This window comes from Pogoniulus pusillus, chromosome 3, assembly GCF_015220805.1.
Source record: "Pogoniulus pusillus isolate bPogPus1 chromosome 3, bPogPus1.pri, whole genome shotgun sequence".
Taxonomy (NCBI): domain Eukaryota; kingdom Metazoa; phylum Chordata; class Aves; order Piciformes; family Lybiidae; genus Pogoniulus; species Pogoniulus pusillus.
In genome coordinates this window covers 49,507,452-49,526,988 of record NC_087266.1, presented here as the reverse complement: position 1 = coordinate 49,526,988, position 19,537 = coordinate 49,507,452, and the positions used below count along the sequence as shown (strand labels likewise).

Genomic DNA, 19,537 nt, shown 5'->3' with positions numbered 1-19,537 from the left:
CTGGTACTCTCTGCAGAAGGCACTGCCACTGTATATGTTCTCTGCATACATTGCCGTGGGGTGACCGCAAACAGACAGCTGCCAGTGGAATAAAAACACCAGTATTTGGAACAAATACTCAGAGACTTCTTGTTCAAACAAGGCAAACCACAGCTGGGATAAAGTGTAACAATTTCCCCAAACTAAATTGTTCCTCAGTCACATTTAGCACAACTGCAAATATTTCAAAACCCAAATAGATTAGCTCTAAACCAGCAATTATAACAGAAGTGTGTGTGCAGGTACCTCTGTGTGTGTGTGTGTGTGTGTACAGACTACAGTGCTTTCTGCAACATCTAGAAATGAAACTGTTTAATGTCTGCACATAGACATTTCAGGGTTATCATATTAGTTATTTATAATAAATAACATCCTGTGTTATTGAATACAGATGACACTTTAAGCCTTTATGTTGCAAATAACAGATTCCAGGTAAAAGCACATTCTCTTTCGAGCTGCATTGTTTAAAACAGGTACCACCTACCAGCTACAAATCCACATCATTTGTGCTGGTTTGGAGATAACTGGAATATTTTAATGAGAGAAATTAGATCATTGGTAGTAAAAAGAAAATAATGATGAGGTCTGTATCGTTCTTTGGTTTGCTGAGAGGGATACAAAGCCAAAATGTCAACAGTTCTGCAACACTGTTCCTATTCCCTTCCTCCTCACTCCACTCTAGTATCTTTCCAATAATCTTAGCTAGCCAATAACAACTTAAGCTTCGATGGTTGTTTTTGTTTGTCTGTCTGGGAAAAGCAGAGGAAGAAAGAGGGGGTAGCTTTGAGCCCCTTCTGGGCAGTTTCCATTGTCTGAGAGAGAGTTTGGATTTCTGCATTAGTTCTACTTTGTATATAACTGTAAATAGTTTTAAATGTATTGTGCATATATGCTTGTAAATACAGCTTCATCTTACTTCCAAGCAACCTGAGCTAGTCTGGTGAATTCCAAGAGTGGGGGAGAAAGTTCCTAATCCATCACATTGTCCTTTTTTTTCACTCTGAACTCGATAGCTGATCCCATAAATTAAATGTTTCCCTACTCAAAACTCACTTCAGTCCCCTGGACTAACATTAATAAAGGAATGTATTTTCCCAGTCCAGCTGAGGGAGCTTACTGGGACTGGTAAATTATATCAAAAATAACAGTCACCTGATATGGCTCCAATAACTCATGAGATACAATGTGGGCTTGGTTGCAAATGTTAGGGGTGCTTAGGTTGTAGCTCTCCAAGGCTTCTCATTAGTCGCATTCTTTCCCATTTAACAATCTTTCAATTGATTCCCAATCCATAAACCTGTATCACATTCCCTGGCATTTGGTAAAGCCACTATAAATGCCATTACAGCCCTCTTACGGGAAAAGCTGTTCACAGTTCTCTGCAGGAGTCTTCCTCCACCTCCATTCAGGCTCAGATTTGCAGCGCTCAGTGAAATGAATGGCACCAAGAAGGTTTCCCTTTCTTGTTTCCAACAACCATCACAGCCACGCCTTGGGAATTCATCCTGGGGGAAAAAAAAAGACTAATAAAGACTTTACCAAAAATTATTACATGAAAGCAGTTCTATTTCATTCTCAAGCTATAAAATTAATGCTGTACACTGCCAAATCCAATGTTAGGAGTCCTTTGTGAGTGACCCCACATCATGCCACTTTTCCTGTGTCAATTGCATGTCCAGATTCTTACTGATCATAATGCTAGTGGCTGGTCTGAAAAAGCTCATGGGAAAGTGCTCTCTGCCCATACAATCCTAAGGAATGCCTGTGGTGGTGAATTTTACCCAGATTTTGGTACCTTCTGATAGCTTTTATATTCTTTTTTAAGATGAGTTATACACTTTATACATATACAATATGTATTTTTTATGTATTATATCAAACTGTTCTTGTTATGAAAGACTGATTCAGTAATATTCAACCCCACACTGCACACTTCCTACATATGACCACACTAACTAATATATTCAAGGGTTTTAACTTCCCTCTGATGCAGTAGACCATCAAAAGTGGACCTGATTAACATAGATTTCTAATTGCCAATGTAATTAACACCAGGATTTCTCTAATTCCCACTGAGTGCCCTGGTACCTAAAATTAGAGCTTCCTTATGCAAAATTAGTTTGCTGCACCATGCCCAAAAGTGAGGAACTGAGCTTATTTTTGCCAGAGACTCCCAACAGTTTTGAGCATTAGACCACTCTGTTCCTGACGAAAAGCCCCAGATTTCTGGCCAGAACATTTCATGCTGCATCTCCTCAGCAATAGCAGCTACCAATTCACACACAGGTTCACCACCATTTAAACCAGACTTTTGATAGCATCCCATTAAACACAATAACTTTGTACATACCAGACACAAAATTACTTTCCTGCCTCTATGTCTTGTTAAATAAAAACACCTTAGATGGAACTACTTTCGCAGCTGTGCTACCTTTAATTTTGTTAAGCATTTGCAGAGGTCTATAATTCTCTACACCATCTCTCTAAAGGAGAAATTCAGCTGCCTAAAAGAAAGTCCCCAACGCCTGCTGGAACACCCTGGAGTTTCCAGCATACCCGTGCAGGGATGGCCAATGTGATGTGGGACCTACGGGAGACCTTCAACTTTGAAGTGATAGTGAGAGGCTAGGCATGATCCCCAGCCTGGAAAAAGATATGGCTGCCTACAGCACAATTACTGTGCATCATTTTGTTGTCACTTGAAACTCTACAAACATAAAATTAATGTGCTTCTTGTAGTCAAGCCTTGGGGCTTGCTCTCCTATTTTTCCTCAAGCAAATTCCCCTTGGACTCCAGGAAGAGTCTTGGTGGAGCATTGTATCTCAGTAGCAAATGGTTCTCTCTAGCGGCACTTCTAGAAAGGAAGAAGGAGGAGATAAAGCTGTGTGGACTAGTTAGTAAGCTAGAAGATGGCCATGATGAAGCTGCAAGAAAAGCAGCTGCATCACTAAGATGTTTCAGGTGAAATATTCCTGTAAAATGTGGAAGCTGTTGTACTAATGTTGCATGCAAGGCAGTAACAATGGATGCCTGCTTCTGCTCACTTTTGTTTAGACAAGATCAACTTAATCTAAAGTAATGCTGGGAGATGGAAAATGAAGCTTCTGAAAGAAACTTTTGGAAACTATTAGCTTAGTCTAGGATGATTGAGCCCAAACTTCCCAGCCACATGCTGATGCAAATGACAGGGGAAGGCACTGCAAGGGCCCACAGGATGCTCCTGGGGAAAGTCTCTGTTGGGCGAGAGAAGTCATCCTGGTAGGCCACGCAGAGTACATTGGCCCACAGCCTGGCATCTCTGCCTGACTAAAATTGAGTCTGCAAGGGATTTTCACTTACTTTCCTACACGTGGAGAAAATTGCAATAGAGGGGGGAAACTACTTAATGTAAAAAGACAAAGTGGACAAAAGGGCCCTGGTTAAATTTAGACCGAAAGATTTCTAATCACCAGAGCAATGGTGGGTTGGAACAAAGTTCCAGTAGGATATAGGATGGACAAGACATGTTCTGCATAGATTTCATGGTCAGCTTGGTTTTAGCAGCCAGAACACGAGACAGAGTAGAGCAGGAGCTCTTAGCAATGAACCAGCAGGGTCCTGGTTCCTTACAATGCAGCCATAGCTTTCTCCCTGTGATTGTGAGAAATAAAAAAGAATCTCTTGGTATTAAAGGACACTGCAGCAAATATCCAGATGAACACTTACAAGAAAACATGAATATTATAACAGACAATAAAATTATTATGCTTGGGGCTCATTTATGAAGCAGAAAGTGAAACACTTCTTTTGGTTACTTCAGACTAAATCCCAAACAATTCTGGTTTCAGTTGCTTCAATGAGATTAATTCAAGTTTGGTTTGAAAGAAATGAGATCTCACACCTTAGTCTTCTGTGTTTGCTTTGGTGAAAATAGAGCTGACAGCCCATCATAAAGGCTGATTAACATCACTGATTTGACAGCCATGGGAGGTGAGTAAGCAATGATGGAGATGTCACAGAGAATAGTAAAAAGCAGAAGACAGTTTTGACTAGACATTGCTTTGCCTTTTGTTGGTTATAAATCAGGAGCACAGGCTGCACCAAGATCATCTGAAAATGCAGAGCAGCCAACTTTCTTTTGTTCTTCACCCAGAGCAAAGTATCCTCCAAAAGCTATCTTCTAAGCATTTTGTTATTATTCTCTGTCACAGTCAAATCCTCCAGTTCAGGAATTTACACTATTTTCCTTTTTCCAGAATGACACCTGCTGGTGGGAGAAGCATGGGTGAACTGCAAACACTTTGTAGGTTTGACTGCAGCTAACCCAACGTATTCTCTGAGCGTGCTTATCACCTGTGTTCCAGGACAGCTACTGAAAATCAAGATTTGAAAGTGGTAAAGGTGCTAGAAGGAGTATGCTAGAGAAGTAATACAGGTCCCCAGCCTGATTTAATAGTTGCTCTTAAAAAATTACCAAACTACCTACTACTAAGACAATACTTCAATGGCGTTTCAGTGTTGGGAAGTCCACAGAATCAATATGTCAGATTGAGGAGCAAGCCAAAAGGAAACTCTCTCTATCTTGTGCAAAAAGCTGCTGTGCGGCTTCAAACCCTTGAACATAAGAAAATGCAGCTACTGATGCAGCTGCTAAAGCAACTATTGGCACTTCACGCTCCAAAAGATTTGAATGTCAAAGAGAAGTACCACGCACAGGTTCCTGACTTGGTATAGGAGGACACAGCTAGGAGAGAGAGAGAGCAAGTTGCACCTCTGCCAAAAGGCTGACAAACGTTGCTCTTACATCAGGCAGTGTTACGCTATGCAGTGGGCTCCTGCACTCATAGAACCTCTGTTCGTGGGTCTAGGGGTGTAGCCTCCCCTCCAGCTCAACTGCAGCCGCACTGGAGATACTAATCCTTCCAACACGTTTACAGCAATATCTCCTAAAGAGACTGCCAATGTTCAGCACATCTTAATTGAGAATGCAAAACTTTATGTCCCTTATCTGAGATGCCAACTGCCCATTGTCTTCTGCACAGGCAAGCTGAAATGTCGGTGTTCAGCACCCTGAAGAAGACTCTGAAGCTGGACTCCAGAAATCTGAATTACTGAAGCTGCTCTGGGATATTTTTGGACATTAACTCATGGTAATAAATCAGATTTTGAGAACTGTATGTTTTAAACATGACTTACAAAGAAACATTTTTTGGGGAAAATGCCAGTTATAAAGAAAACAGTATTAGAATTTCAATTCAGAATTAGAATTCCAAGAACTCTCTTGAATTCTCTACAAGAGCACAGGCAAACATACACATTCAAATGTGCTCCCCTTGGATGAATTATTAATGTACAGGTATTGCTAGGGCACGCCCCATTCTAAGATCAGGAGGCAAACTTTCTTACTGGTTACAGTATTAGATGGCATTAGGCTGCAACTTAGAGGAGATCTGACTTCTGTTCCTGGATTTGTCACCAGCCTCCTTTATGGCTATGTGCATCTACCTTCAGTTACCCCACCTGTGAAAAGAAGGTAAGATGGCTTTAATACAATAGCTACATGACTGGTTTCCAAGGATTGTTTTTCCTTTGGTGAATGCAAACCCATGAGAAGGGGGTACATTGCTCTAAGCTCACTGGTAAGTACAAGAAGCATGAGGCTGTTTGTTTTAATTGACAGTTTAGATCTGGAGAGGTTTTTGGAACATATTTCTTGCAAAGTTATCAAAGCTTCAGTCCTGCCTATGGCAGTACATACTTCTGTTTACAGAGTCCATGTTTATCACAAACATAATTGTGACTAGCAGAAGCTGGAACCTTATCATAACTTCAGGTGACCCACCTTAACAAAGCAATGATGTCACAAAGAGCCCAACAAAATGCCTTCAATGGGACCTCAGCCCAGGGTAAGCACTTCGCTGAGGAGAGCGGCAGAGTGGAAGCAGAAAGACTGGTAGAAAATCCCCAAACCTGTCATAGCCTGGCCATCCCTACAAGGTTTGAGCTAGCTTAAAAGCAGAGAGGAAACTGAAGAAATTATGTTTGTGCTTGTTCCTATTTTTTATGTCCAGAGCCTGAAACAGGTTTTCTGCTTCCACTAAGCTCAAGGAGTGTCTCCTTGAGCACATCACTACTGACATTTGATCACAAGAGACTCTGTTCTCTGTAAGATGCCAGAAAACAGATGCTGCTCATCTCAAAGTGACAACACTGTTTTCTTATCAGACTAGAAGTCAGCTTGAGTTCTGAGCTCAGCTTGGTGCTCACTCTTAAGCAGCCTCTTCCAATTTTTAGTGCTACACATAGCAAATTAAATGCACACATGAGACAGAAGCAGCCTGGGATTCAAATAAGCCTCTGCAAAAGGATGAGACCTCTGAATATGACCACTCACTTGGCATGGATTAATCTTGGTGTTGGGACTACTTTCATGTCCAATTCTTTTTTATTTCACTTAGGACTTTTTAAACTCTAATCCTTTAAGACTTATTCACCAAATCAAGAGATACACGTGACTGCCATAGTCCAATCCCACTTCTTACTAGGCAGATACTCAAAAACTGATTTAGATCAAAGCACTGCAGCTACCACTTCTGGTAATGTATTACCAATGTCCTTTCCCATAGAAGTCTGCCCATCCCTTCCCCTCCTAAAAAGCATATGCCCTATGATGAGTCCCAGCTCATCCAAACTTCCTTAGCTGCTAAACCACACTATAACCAAAAAGCTCCTCCTTGAAGGCACTCTGGTTTCAGCTGACCTCCTCCGGGACAGCCACAAGCTCTGCGGAAGTGTATTCTAACATGGAAGAGAAACATTGTTTTAAACTGATCCACACAGAGCAAGAACAACGTTACATATGATACCAGGGTTTTCTTTTCTCACTACTTTTGCACATTCAGCTTTTCCTCTGCCTGATTGATGTGATTCTTTCTCCTGTAACCAGCTTCTTCCAGCTTTGGTTGACTTCAAAGAGTAATTTCTTCTCCCAAAAACATATGTCCTTACCTTTGTTTGGTTTACTCACATTACATCCAAACACGGAATTGTTTACTTCAAGAACAAAGCAGGTTGCATTTTGCTTATGCATCTGCAAACAGGACAGGATATGATGAAACAGAGAACTGTGCTTGTGGTTTTACGTATACCATCCTTGCCACTTGCATAATTACAGGACATAGGCTACCATTAAAGTCAATTGCAAAGTTCTCATTGACTTCAGTAGATGCAAACCAGGCATTAATATTATGCTTTTCAGTTTTCTTGAGGTTTAAACACCTCATAAAATAAATTTACAGATGAACTAGTAAATGTACACTTACAAAGAAACCTCCTAAGGAGTCCCTGAAGCCATATTTTTAAATGGTGCTATTCATTCAGTTTATGTAGGACAGACTAAGGGACTGTCCAACAAGGGTTCATAGACCAAGAACAGCAATAAGGAACATGAAAATGTACCCCAGAAATCTAATGCTAAAAATCTAATTTGACATATTTGACAAAACACTTAGGAGAGGATGTTACACATGTGATGTATTCCACAAGCTCAGAAAACCCCACGCATTTATTTACCTGCCTATCCATGCCATTGATCTGCAAGTGAAAACATTTATGGCATATGCAGTAAGGTTTTTTCCCATGAACCCTTTCAAAACCACTCACATAAAAATGCAAGAAAAGCTAATTGAGAAAGAGAGAAAAAGCGAAGGGGGAGCAGGAGTCTAACCGATGCGGAGCGAGGATCACCACCACCCTGAGCTGGCATGTTCCTCCACACAGCTACATGCCCATTGGGCATGCATTTTGATCTCACAGACCTTCCACATGCAACACTCCAACTGACTTCAGTGCAAATGAACGAACTGCAGGATCCAGTTAAGCCTGCCGAAGCTTGAAAGACAGTCTCATGTGCTGCCCAAAGATGTCTGTGAGTTTCAGAGACCGTGGAAATGGCTTCCCTAAGTCACTGTCAAATAACCATCTACAGCTAATTGTGACTACAGTGTGTGAATGTAAATAGAAGGCACACCTTAGACAACAAAGGAACTAACAGTTACCTGGCTCGGTGAAGGCTTTCTCAAGCAGAACATCATACATGACATTACTAAGGATAGCGTTGTGATGGATGCATGACATTTGAACAATCACCTTGTTCCAGACACTAGAGGCAGAAGCAGAAGGGCTCTTCTGGCATTTAATAACCATTTGGGGAATATTTGCCCATGACCACACAGGAGCAGGGTAGAAAAGGAAAGGATACCATCTAGCTCTCCACAGCAGGACTCAATCACCTTAACCTAGGGACCCTGTTTTCATTTTCTACCATGCCCTGCTCCATTCAGAACATACCTTGCTCTTTCTCAACAAGAGAGCTAGAGTTCTGCAGTTACCAGCCAACAAGTCTCAGTGCTGCTTCAGCTCCAGAGCAGATCTAGGCTAGGTACAGGGATGAAGCCATATGAGAAAAAAACAGAGTGCAATCACAAAACCAGAGTCAGTGTTTCAATGTGAGCACACACTGGAAGCATACGGAAGTGGCTGAGGTCATTCTGTTACTCTTAATTTTAGCATACTTGTCCATATAGATTGAATATTATCTTAATGAGATGTTTTGCATATACAAACAAACTAATAAAGACTATCTCCACTATGTGCATCATATTCACAGGGACTTTGGTGCCTTCAGGCCCCCACAGACTAGTAGAGAAATTAATCAAAAGAATCAAAGAATCACAGACTAATTCAGGTTGGGAAGGACTTCAGGAGGCCATGTGGCCCCAGCCCCTGCCCAAAGCAGGCCTAATGTCAATGTTAGATGTGTTTGCTCAGAGTCTTGTTCAACTCTCTCATGACAAACTATGCTGAAGGCTTGCCAACAGCACATGAATGATAAAACTGGGGAGTCCTGAGTTGCATGGCAGCTCAGCAGGGACAGGCTCCTTACTCTTGGTTATACTGAGTAGCATTGCTGCAGCTCACAGAAATGCTCATGGACAATCCTACAGAGGTTGCCTCTGTTTTGGCCTCTGCTGCACTCAGCTAGCAACTGCTCAGTCATTCTACGAGGCTGGTGTATGGAAAGTCTGATCACGGGAAGGAGCTGTGCAAGGCAGAGAAGATGAGATCTCTGGAAATTTTTGCTGCTAGGCTCTGTAAATCTCTATGGAATATTTGGTAACCATGTTTTTTTTTCCACAGCTTGAAACACTTGACCAAATTGGAAAGGCTTTGTGAGGATGGCAAAAGGCACATGGCAGATTCAAAGGCAGAGAAAGGTCTGTGCTCCAAAACCTTTTAAAACACAGGGCTCAGGATTATTTTTGTAGGCAGATGAACATTATTTAGTAGCATTCCTCTTACAAACAGTTCAATCACTTTTAAACTAAAAAGTTTTTTTTACATCTCCAAAACTAGAGACTGACACTAGATAAAAATAAATTTATCCTATGTACATTAAGTTCAGCAAAGCTCTGAGGAAAAAAAACAACAACAAACCAACAGAATCTTCTAACAGGAAGCATTAAGAGAACTTCACCATGGGCAGAGCTGCCCACCCTGCCTCTAATATTGTTTGTTGAGCACTTTGGAATCCTTAGAAGTGAAGCGAGGCACATAACTGACGCTGCTGGTCTGCATTTCTCTGCTCCCCGTTTCTGCTGCAGGACCTTACTGTTAATTACTATTGCAAACCGCAGCTGGCTGGTAGGAGCACCAGTCAAGAATGTTTTTCTCTGGAGCTAAGCTCCAGGAAAATACAAAAAATCTGGAAATGCACTGCATCAGGATTAAAGAGAAAGTTTGCTAGCAGAGAAAATGCCGGTGAACTCAAACCCTGCTAACGTAGAGGGGAGGGAGTGCCAGAGGACGAGAACACTCCACAAATACAGCTGCAATTCCATGAAGTCAGAGGAAGCAGCTTCTTGTCTACCAGATGAGGTAAGGGATGCAGTGTAACACCCCCCATAACACAAATGGATCTTGCAGCTCTATCTGGGCCACGAGGCCCCAAAAAGTAACACTATCAACTATACCTGTAGAGCTTTTGTACTCAGCTTGGGTTTTATTTGGGAATTTTATTTGGCAATTCTGAATCCTGATTTTTCTTAAAGTATTTTTCTGCCATCCTTATTAAGGGGTTGTTTTTTTCTGAGTTTGCACTACTCAGTGTTAACAGCTGGCAAAGGATTACTGATGAACTCTCCATCCTGTAGTACTCAGCAGAAAGTTTGCCACTGACTTCAGAGCAGCAAGATTTTCACCACACAGGAAATCAAGGTAAGTGGGAAATAATACTCATTTCATCCAATTAAATAGTAAAGCTCACAGGTTTTCAGGATCTCAGTCCACAGACATTTCCTTTTACTGTCAGAAAAATACAGTTGGGAGGATATGTAACTTAGAGTACAAAAAAGGTGCTGTAACACAGAGTTAGACAAGGGGGCCAAAGCTGTGAATTCCTTCCATCGACAGGGTAATCTGTATTTGTAAGAGGCCAATCCTGAGCAGGCAGTGAAAACAGAAACACATAACCACATCACATCATTCCACTGTCAGAAACATTCATACTAATTTCCACCATCAAACACGCAGTATGATTACTTAAAGGTGGTTTTTTAACCAATCCTGCTTGTAAAAACAAAGCCCTCAAGATGGTATAACTTCACGTTTTCATATTCTGTAACATGAATATACATCAAACCGGCAACAATCTCTACCTTGTGTACAAGCCTCCTCCGGGGTCATTAACACAGAATCAGCTCCTTGCAGTAAGTAAACACTTCTTTTTTTTTTTTCCCCCTTTAGTTTTTATGTTAAAAATCAAAAATTAATCTTGCAGGTCATTTTGAAACAGCAAAACAGGGCTGACAAAGCAAGCACTGTAGTCTGATATCTTTTATTAGGCCAACTTAGAGTTCAAAAATATGCAAGCCTCCTTGACCACACACAAGTTCATGTATGCACGACTCCAGGCTGGACTCATAAAATGCATCAAACTACTGGTTTTGTCACTACACACACACACAGATATATATAGAGAGAGAGTATGTATGTACATAATGCACATGCATACAGATTTGAAAGGCTCCAGAATAAACTCTTCGTTGATAGAAGTTTAAAATAACAACTGTGCAGGACTTCTGTGGGCTGGCATGTAATCTTGCTATAGATCACTGGCCTCAATAAAGAAAAGTTAACAGCAGGCAACCCAAATCCTGCTTCTGATTTCTCACAAGGTTTACCTCCTATGAAAAAAGCCATGATTTGTATTAATCGTGTTAGCACTCATAGGCTCTTTGCTGCTAATAATAACAACAATGAGACTACTCAGCAGAGACACGGCACTGTGCTTCCTATCGAGTGTTTTACAAGGGTCAGTATGGAGGGTCACTGTCTTTACAATAGCTATGATATTTTGGGATACTTTATGCAGGTAAAAACAACTCCAAACATATGTCCCTTCAGCAGAAGAACTGAAATGTTTCTGATGTTGCTATGTATCCACAGCAAGTTGTACACAGAACCTGCTCACCTCTGCTTTCCACCCCACAAGCATGTAAACAGGTCACCACCCAGCTCTTCAGCGGCTCTCAGCCCACATGACAAGCCCTCCTTCCACCTAGGAAAGAGAAGAGCCAGTTGTGGGAGCTCCAGACAAAGAACGTGGCGAAGGCAAGCACGCTTCTGAGTTCTGGCACCTGTGAACCACCTCCTGCGTGTTTGACTCGGAACAAAGGCACGCCAGAGAATGAGAGCTCTTTGTTGGAATAGAGACAGAAAAATCAATGTCCCTCAGTCCATCACACCATCACAAGCACTGCTTGGTAGGTGCGAGTATCAGACACCACACAACAGTGTCTCTGCAGCCTTCAGCTACTGCAACTGGGTCACAACAACCACTTGGTAAGCTACAGACTTGGGCATGTGTGGTTGGAAAGCTGCGACTCGGAGAGGGACCTGGGGCTACCAGGCCATAGTCAAAGGAAGGTAAGGCAGCAGTGTGTCCAGGTGGCCAAGAAAGCCAGTGACATCCTGGCTTGTATTAGAAGCATGGTGGCCAGCAGGGACAGAGAGATGATCATCCTCCTGTACTCTGCACTGGTGAGGCCAAACCTCGAGTACTGTGTTCATTTCTGGGCCCCTCACTACAAGAAGGATATTGAGGTTCTGGAGCATGTTCAATGAAAGGCAATGAGGCTGGTGAAAAGCCTGGAGCACATGGCCTGTGAGGAGCACCTGAGGGAGCTGGGATGGTTCAGTCCAGAGAATAGGAGGCTGAGGGGAGACCTTATCACTCCACAACTACCTAAAGGGATGTTGGAATGAGAAGGGTGCCAGCCTCTTCTCCTTGATGTCAAGTGACAGGACAAGAAGAAATGGTTTCAAGCTGTGCCAAGGGAGGTTCAGGATTGATGCTGGGAAATATTTCTTCATGGAGAAGGATATCAAACATTAGAGTGGTCTGCCCAGTGCAGTGGTGGAGTTGCCATCCCTGGAGGTGGTTAAGCAGCCTGTGGACCCAGCGCTTAGGGACATGGCAACCAGCAACAGGACAAGGGGACACAGTCTCAAGATGTGCCAGGGGAGGTTCAGGCTGGATGTTAGGAGGAAGTTGTTGCCAGAGAGAGTGATTGGCATTGGAATGGGCTGCCCCGGGAGGTGGTGGAGTCACCATCCCTGGAGGTGTTGAAGCAAAGCCTGGATGAGGCACTTAGTGCCATGGTCTGGTTGAGTGGCCAGGGCTGGGTGCTAGGTTGGACTGGATGAGCTTGGAGGTCTCTTCCAACCTTGTTGATTCTATGGTTTAGGACTGACCCTAAACTAGGTCGAAGGTTGGACTGGATGAGGTTGGAGGTCTCTTCCAACCAGATGCTTTCTGTGATTTCTGTGAACTCTGCCAGGACATGCTGTGGCAGTACCTTGTGCACCAGTTGCATATGCCTTGAGATGGGTTGGTGAATCTAACCTGGTGATGCTAAATGTGGCCCTGATGAAGTTTACCAGCTCATTTTGAACAAGTTCTAGTTTAATGCTGGGTTTTTTTAGATGTGATCAGATCAAAGGGCTTCACAGATCTGCAGAAAAGGTTTGTCTGGCTAACACAGTGTGTTCAGGAAGGATCAGTATTTTGATCCCTCTGCTGGTGAACTGGGTCCTGGGGAAAAAATACTGGCAAGTGGATATGATGATTAATAAAAATTTTGAAACCACCCTCAGAATAAGTTTTAGATGTGGCCTCAGTGTTACCCTATCCACCTGAAAAGAGTAACTAGACATAAAAGCTAGAGCTTTATTTATTCCTGAGCTGAGGTAATGGCTACTAAAAATGTGGATTTCATTGACAGATGATTTAGTGAACATGATGACAGATGCTCAAACATGATTCCATTAAAGATAAAAGCAATATGCTTAACTCTCATGAGGAGGTTTTTTCCTTATTGGTAGAGAATGTATGTCAAGACCTTTAGAAACCTAGGAAGCACATAATGAGAGAACAACAAAGAATCAGCATTTATGAGTATCTGGTTGAAGTTCCCACCAAATGGGCTTTGATAGATCTTTTTTTCTGCCAGCAACAAAGACACAATAGGAATTGGCTGGATTGTAGCTCTTCAGTGCACTCTGTGATGAAAAACATTTCCTGTAGTCAAAGGCAAAGCCAAAGAAAGGACATTCTCCCTACAAGCATGAGGGCAGGTTTTCATTTCTAGAATGAATCTAGTTCTGCTGTATCATCTGAGAACATCAATACTATCTGGGGCAGGAGGAGGAAATGTAGCTACAGCATCAAACAAAACTACTGGGACATGATGTTCCTTGAAGGTGACAGTTTTAGCAGTGAATGGGAAGATACTGAAGATCTAAAAACGAAAATCAGTTACACTTCCCAGAGTTCAGCTTTGACTGCCTATGCAATGCCAGCTGTAATGCACCGGTTCAGTTGGCCTCGGTGCTTCATGTCCTTTTCTCACTTGGTATCAATGAGGGTGACTGAAAGGCTGGATAAGAGCTGTCCTCCACTTCTTTGCTGGCCTCAGTGACAGCTGACTGCTCCTCCAGTGCCAGCCTTCTGGAGATACTGGTCCTGGGCGCAGCTGATGACAGCCAGCGGCCTCAGCCCGCTCATGAACAGGACACCAGAGGAGAGAAACAGACATTTTTAACATGTGGTTCCTTCCATCACACAGGAAACATCTAACAGCTCAGATGGACAATTTCCCCAAATTACCTACTCCTCTCCATTAACCATAAACATTATCCAGGGTGACATCCACCCTAGACATATGCATTTCAGCAGAGAAAAACATTGTGCTTTTATGGCACAGATGCACCTAGGAGGCAATACTATTATCGTGGTCTTTCATATTACAAAGACAAATATTTTGACTCTTGAGTCTTCCCTGGACATTCACAATGAATGTGAAAGCACATTTGGAAGGAATGTGGCCATTTCTTAAGAGCAGAAGATAGAAGGAGCAGTGGGCACAAAGTTGAACATAAAAGGTTTCACCTCACATGAGAAGAAAATTCACTACAGAGAGGGTGACAGAGCACTGGAACAAGCCGTCCAGAGGGGTTGTGGAGCCCTCCTCTCTGGGAACTTTCCAAACCTGCATGCATGCATTCCTGTGCATACTACCCTAGGTGACCCTGCTTTGGCAGGGGGCTTGGACTTGATGATCTCTGGAGGTCCCTCCTGACCTCTAACATTCTGTGACTCCGACCACCATGTCATCTTCGTTTTACACAGAGCTTAGAGCCTGGGAATTTCATAAAGCTCACCATTACAACAAATATCACATATGCTAATGACTACTTTAGTTATTTGCTACCAAACACAAAGAAATACCTACTGCAGCAAAAAAAACAGAGCAACTAGAAAGTGCTGCCTAACTAGAGCTGATCTGCCTGTTAGCAAAGGCATCAAAAGATACAGCTTTGCAGAATTTAGGCCTGGTTTTCACCCTTAGATGAAGCACTGTGCAGTGAGAGCATATATCCTGTGATTTAAAAGACTTAGAGAAAAACAAGCTTTTTATCTTGCTTTCTAACAAGATTCCTCCATAATACTTTCATAATTAAAATGTAGGAGTGGGCAGGTGAGAGGCAGAACTGTTCCATGTGAACAAAGAGATGAGAAAGGAAGGTGTAATTTGGGGTTACTTCCAGTTCTCACTGCACAAGCTATAAAATTGCTGTAAGGTCTTTCTCAAAGAGCTTTATCATTATTCCACACTGTCTTCCAAGCAAGGGCAGGCCTACAGACCTTCTTTCACATGTTTGCACTGAAATAACATGAATGAATGATGTACTCAACTGACCAAATGTAAATGCCTATGTGAGAGTGAGACTAATTGTCTCTAAGCTCCACCAATTGTATTGCCTAGTTTGACCACAATTATCTTACAGGGCTGGAGGTGAGGATGACTGCTTGGTAGTTCCCAGCATCCTACTCTTTGCCCTTTCTAAAACTGGGTGTGATGTTTCCCCTTTTCCAGTCTGGGGACTTGCTCTGCCTGCCATGACTTTTCAACTATCATGGAGAGTGGCTTGACCACTACATCAGCCATTTCCCTCAGGACTCCAGCATGCATCTTGTCAGGTCCCATAGACTTAGGTATGTTCAGGTTCCTCAAGTGGTCTTGAAACTGATTTTCTCTTACAGTGAGAGGGAGCTGACTGCCCTGGTCCTTGCCATGAAGGTCTGGGGCTTGACAGATGTGTGAAGGGAGATTAGCATCGAATCAAAAAAACTGATGAGTACCTCAGCCTTCTCCATGTTGTTTCCTGCTACTATTCCAGTCTTATTTATTAGGGGAGTGGGAATCACTTGATTTTTTTTTAATCAAAACTCCACCATTGTTAAATATGTAAATATAAACTGCTGCATGTCATTATTTTAATGTATATAAATCAGCTGCATTTACAGACACATAAGTTACTCACTTTACGCAGCAAACAGCGACACAAAACTGTGCATACAATTTCACAGGGTGATTTTCTATCTTTTTCAGTTTTCTCTAACCTCCCTGACACAAAGATACCAAAGAAAACTTGACAGAATGCAGTAGTACTATCACTGTCATACGTCAAGCTCACTTTCATTTACTTCAGTGACTTCCCTGCAGAATAACATTAACACAGACCCAGAAGTACGATCTCGTTCTTTAACCTTTTCGAAACAGATGGGTTGGGGAATCACCATGAAAACTGCAACTTCATCATCTCCTGACATGACTTTTAAAACCATGTACCTTCTCAGAAACCACGTCAATCATCTGCACTGAATTAAGGCAATTTTCAGTGACCTTGTACCTAGGGTCAGCAAAATACCCTGTACTTTGTTCCAGACAGCCCAAGCACACACCAACCACTTCTGTGAGGTCCTATGGCAATACTGCACAGCCTTTCAGGAGGAGAGAAAACATAAACATGGCAATTAACATTTTAATGCCAAGTGTTCTCCTACATCTGTGTGGGCTTCTTCTGCCTATGCTTATTCCTTTCTGCAATGAATTACCATGCTAGTGTTAGCTATTTCTTAGGAGTTTTTACCAAGCTTTAAAGTTCAGTTGAATTTCCCAGTTCAGTTTCAGGACAAACATTCTTATCCACATCACTGAAGTCTAGGCAAAAAGTCCTATGTAAATGGTGAGTCTTCTGCTTTGCATACTGCTATAGCTGGACACAGACAATGTCTCTTCTCTGTGCCTTGGGAAAACTCCCTTCAAAATTGTTCAGCATGTTTAGCTTTTATATGCCAAGTCTAACAGAACAGTCACACATGCTACCAGAGTTTAATATTTGTGACTTAATAAATTAACAAAGTCACCTGATTACAGCAAAATTAACATGCCATTTTTGGCTTCTATAACCCATCATAGAATCACAGAATCATAGAATCAACCAGGTTGGAAGAGACCTCCAAGATCATCCAGTCCAACCTAGCACCCAGCACTATCCAGTCAACTAGACCATGGCACTGAGTGCCTCATCCAGTCTTTTCTTGAAGACCTCAAGGGACGGTGCCTCCACCACCTCCCTGGGCAGCCCATCAAGGAGCAACGTAGAAAACAGCAGCTCTGGAACAGGCACTGTCTTCTGGAACACCATCAGTGGCACTCACCATCTAGATCCATATATACTGTAGCACAGACAATTTAGCTGCATTAGCAGGTCATGGATTTGTCTAGACAAGGTGTTTTGAGAAAACCAAGCTGGAGCAACCAATTGAAGTGAATGATATGAAATTGGCCTTAGACTCTGAAAAAGTATCTGCACAGGTGTCTAACACTATTACACACTACTATGGAGATTAACTTCCATACCTCATTGTGCTCCGACAGTGGCAGCTTCTTCATAGGAAGTCCTTAATGTGAACCACACTCACCTGTAGGAAAGACAGAGGAAAAAGGTTTTAGGGCAGTGTCTGACATCAGATTGCTCCAGCAGCCTCACTGCCTAGACTGTGACACCACATGAACCCTGACAAATGTACTGCAGTTTGTGAGCCTCACTTTGCTTTGATTTCAGTCAGGTTGCTGCCTCCCCTCAGAGGCAGTGCCTTCACTTGAGGCCATAGTTTGGGAACTGCTGTTCCAGGCCTCATAAAGATTTCAATCAGGCATACATAGTCTTTTCTGGATAAGACTGGGTGGTGACATACTAATCTAGATTCCTTTAGCAAGTGGATAACAGATGGGAGAAGCAGAAGGTGTCATAACTTGACTGGTTTTGACACTGACACATATTATTCTTCTACCTAAGACAGAGAAACACACTTTAGAGGAAAGTAGTACAGGATAAGTACAAACTGGCTGTGAAGTCATGCACTAGAAGCATTTATCAACGGTTAATTATTGAAATGGAAGGATGTACAGAGTAGTATTCCCTAGAAATCTGTGCTAATTTGGGGCTTCTCAGCATTTCTATTAACAATCTGAATGAGGGAAGATAAAATATGCTTATTCATTACTGCAGATAATCCCATGCTAATAGAGGCTGCCAGCTCACTGGAAGATAGAAATTCAGATTGTCTTGACAAATTGGAAAAACGATCTTAAAAACAGGTGGCAAATCAATAAGGACACACACAAAGTCCAGTACTTTCACACTGCACAAATACAGAACTGCTAAGACAGTAGCCCCACAGAAAGAAGCTCAGGAAACACAGCCAGAATATAATCAACTGGACTGAAAAATAAAAGGCAAACCCTGTAGTAGCATACCTAAAGAGCCTTTAAGAAACTTGAGTTGTCCACAACTTCATCAGGACCAAACTATTAGCTGAATACTGAGTCTAGTTTGAGATATGGGAAAAGAGAAAATAGAGTTCAGAAAAGAGAGATAAGAATTGTCACAGATGAAAAAAAATGACATTCAAAAAATTATGCCATCTATGGAGAAAAAGCAAAAGGACCAGCATGGTTTAGGCTACAGACTGATACATAAAGCACATCAATAAAAGACTTCCAGCGTGAAAGAGTTTTAAGCACTGGCAGATTGCGTGAGGGGTGTAAGAACTCTCCATCCCTGCATCTCTTCAGGAACAGGCTAGACAAATGGGAAAACCAGAGAGACAGAGGGCAATCAGGGCATAGGAAGAGGCTCAGTGGTCTGTAAAGTCCCTTCTAATGCTATTTTCTAGGACACGGTCATTCTGCATCTTCTGAACTTCTACTTGTGAGTAGTTGTGTTTACAGGAACTGTGCCAAGACCAGCATTTCTCATTCAGCATCCTTGGAGTTGAATGAACCTGAGCATTTTTCTTGTTAAACATTCAGTAAGTCGTATAGTCCTCAGAGTTCACTGCACTAAAGCTAAGGCAGTTATGCAGCCTGCTTTTAGAATGCTTTCATTGAATAAATTAGCAAAGCTGCTATCTAGAGTCCACATTATTGCTCAGCACCACTTTGTTAATTTGGAATCCAGATCTGGTGAGTGATTTAGGAAAACAGTTCAGCTAATCCCTAGTGAATAGAAATCCTCAGCCTAAGATTGTATGGCTCACCAGATTCCCACACATGCAAATGCAACAGCTGCCTTGCAAGGGGAAGTTAAAATATCAAGTACAAACTTTAGGGGTTTTTCACATGACATGCTTATTTTCCTTACTCAGAGATCTAGGGCTAGGAAAGGAAGAAGTAGAGACAATCACAAACTTTCCTAGTACATGATTTCTGTAGTAAGAGTGGCAAGTGCATGTATGTATTCCAGAAAGCTCTGTGAGGGCAGCAATTCTGGCAGGAGAACAGTCAGAGCTACTGTTAAAAAACCTAACTCTTTTAATTAGCTGCTCTGCTCTTCAACCAGCCAATACAATTATAGTGCATACCCATCTGATATCAATAACCAATGTATTTTAAACTGTTTAAACTACTGCCTTCTGTGTGCTAAAACACATTCAGAGTACTATGAATTCTAATAGTGAGGGGTTCTTGGAAGGCTTTCCCTGCTGTGGGAAGGTCCCTGCGTAGATTGCTGCCTGCTTGATAGGATGCCCTTGAATGACCCAAAATG

At 42.2% G+C, this 19,537-nt stretch overlaps 1 long non-coding RNA gene across 2 annotated transcripts; it reads right to left on the bottom strand.

The window, feature by feature from the left end:
• Positions 1-381: 381 nt before the first annotated feature.
• On the bottom strand, positions 382-18,319 carry LOC135174017 (uncharacterized). 2 transcript variants are annotated; one of them, XR_010301671.1, is made up of 3 exons: positions 18,247-18,319; positions 17,347-17,408; positions 382-1,544 (listed from the first exon to the last, which is right to left on the bottom strand). It is a non-coding gene; the product is annotated as an uncharacterized LOC135174017 (long non-coding RNA). The 2 variants fall into 2 exon arrangements; XR_010301663.1 differs by lacking the exons at positions 17,347-17,408; positions 18,247-18,319 and adding exons at positions 5,426-5,539; positions 7,028-7,111.
• Positions 18,320-19,537: the final 1,218 nt, after the last annotated feature.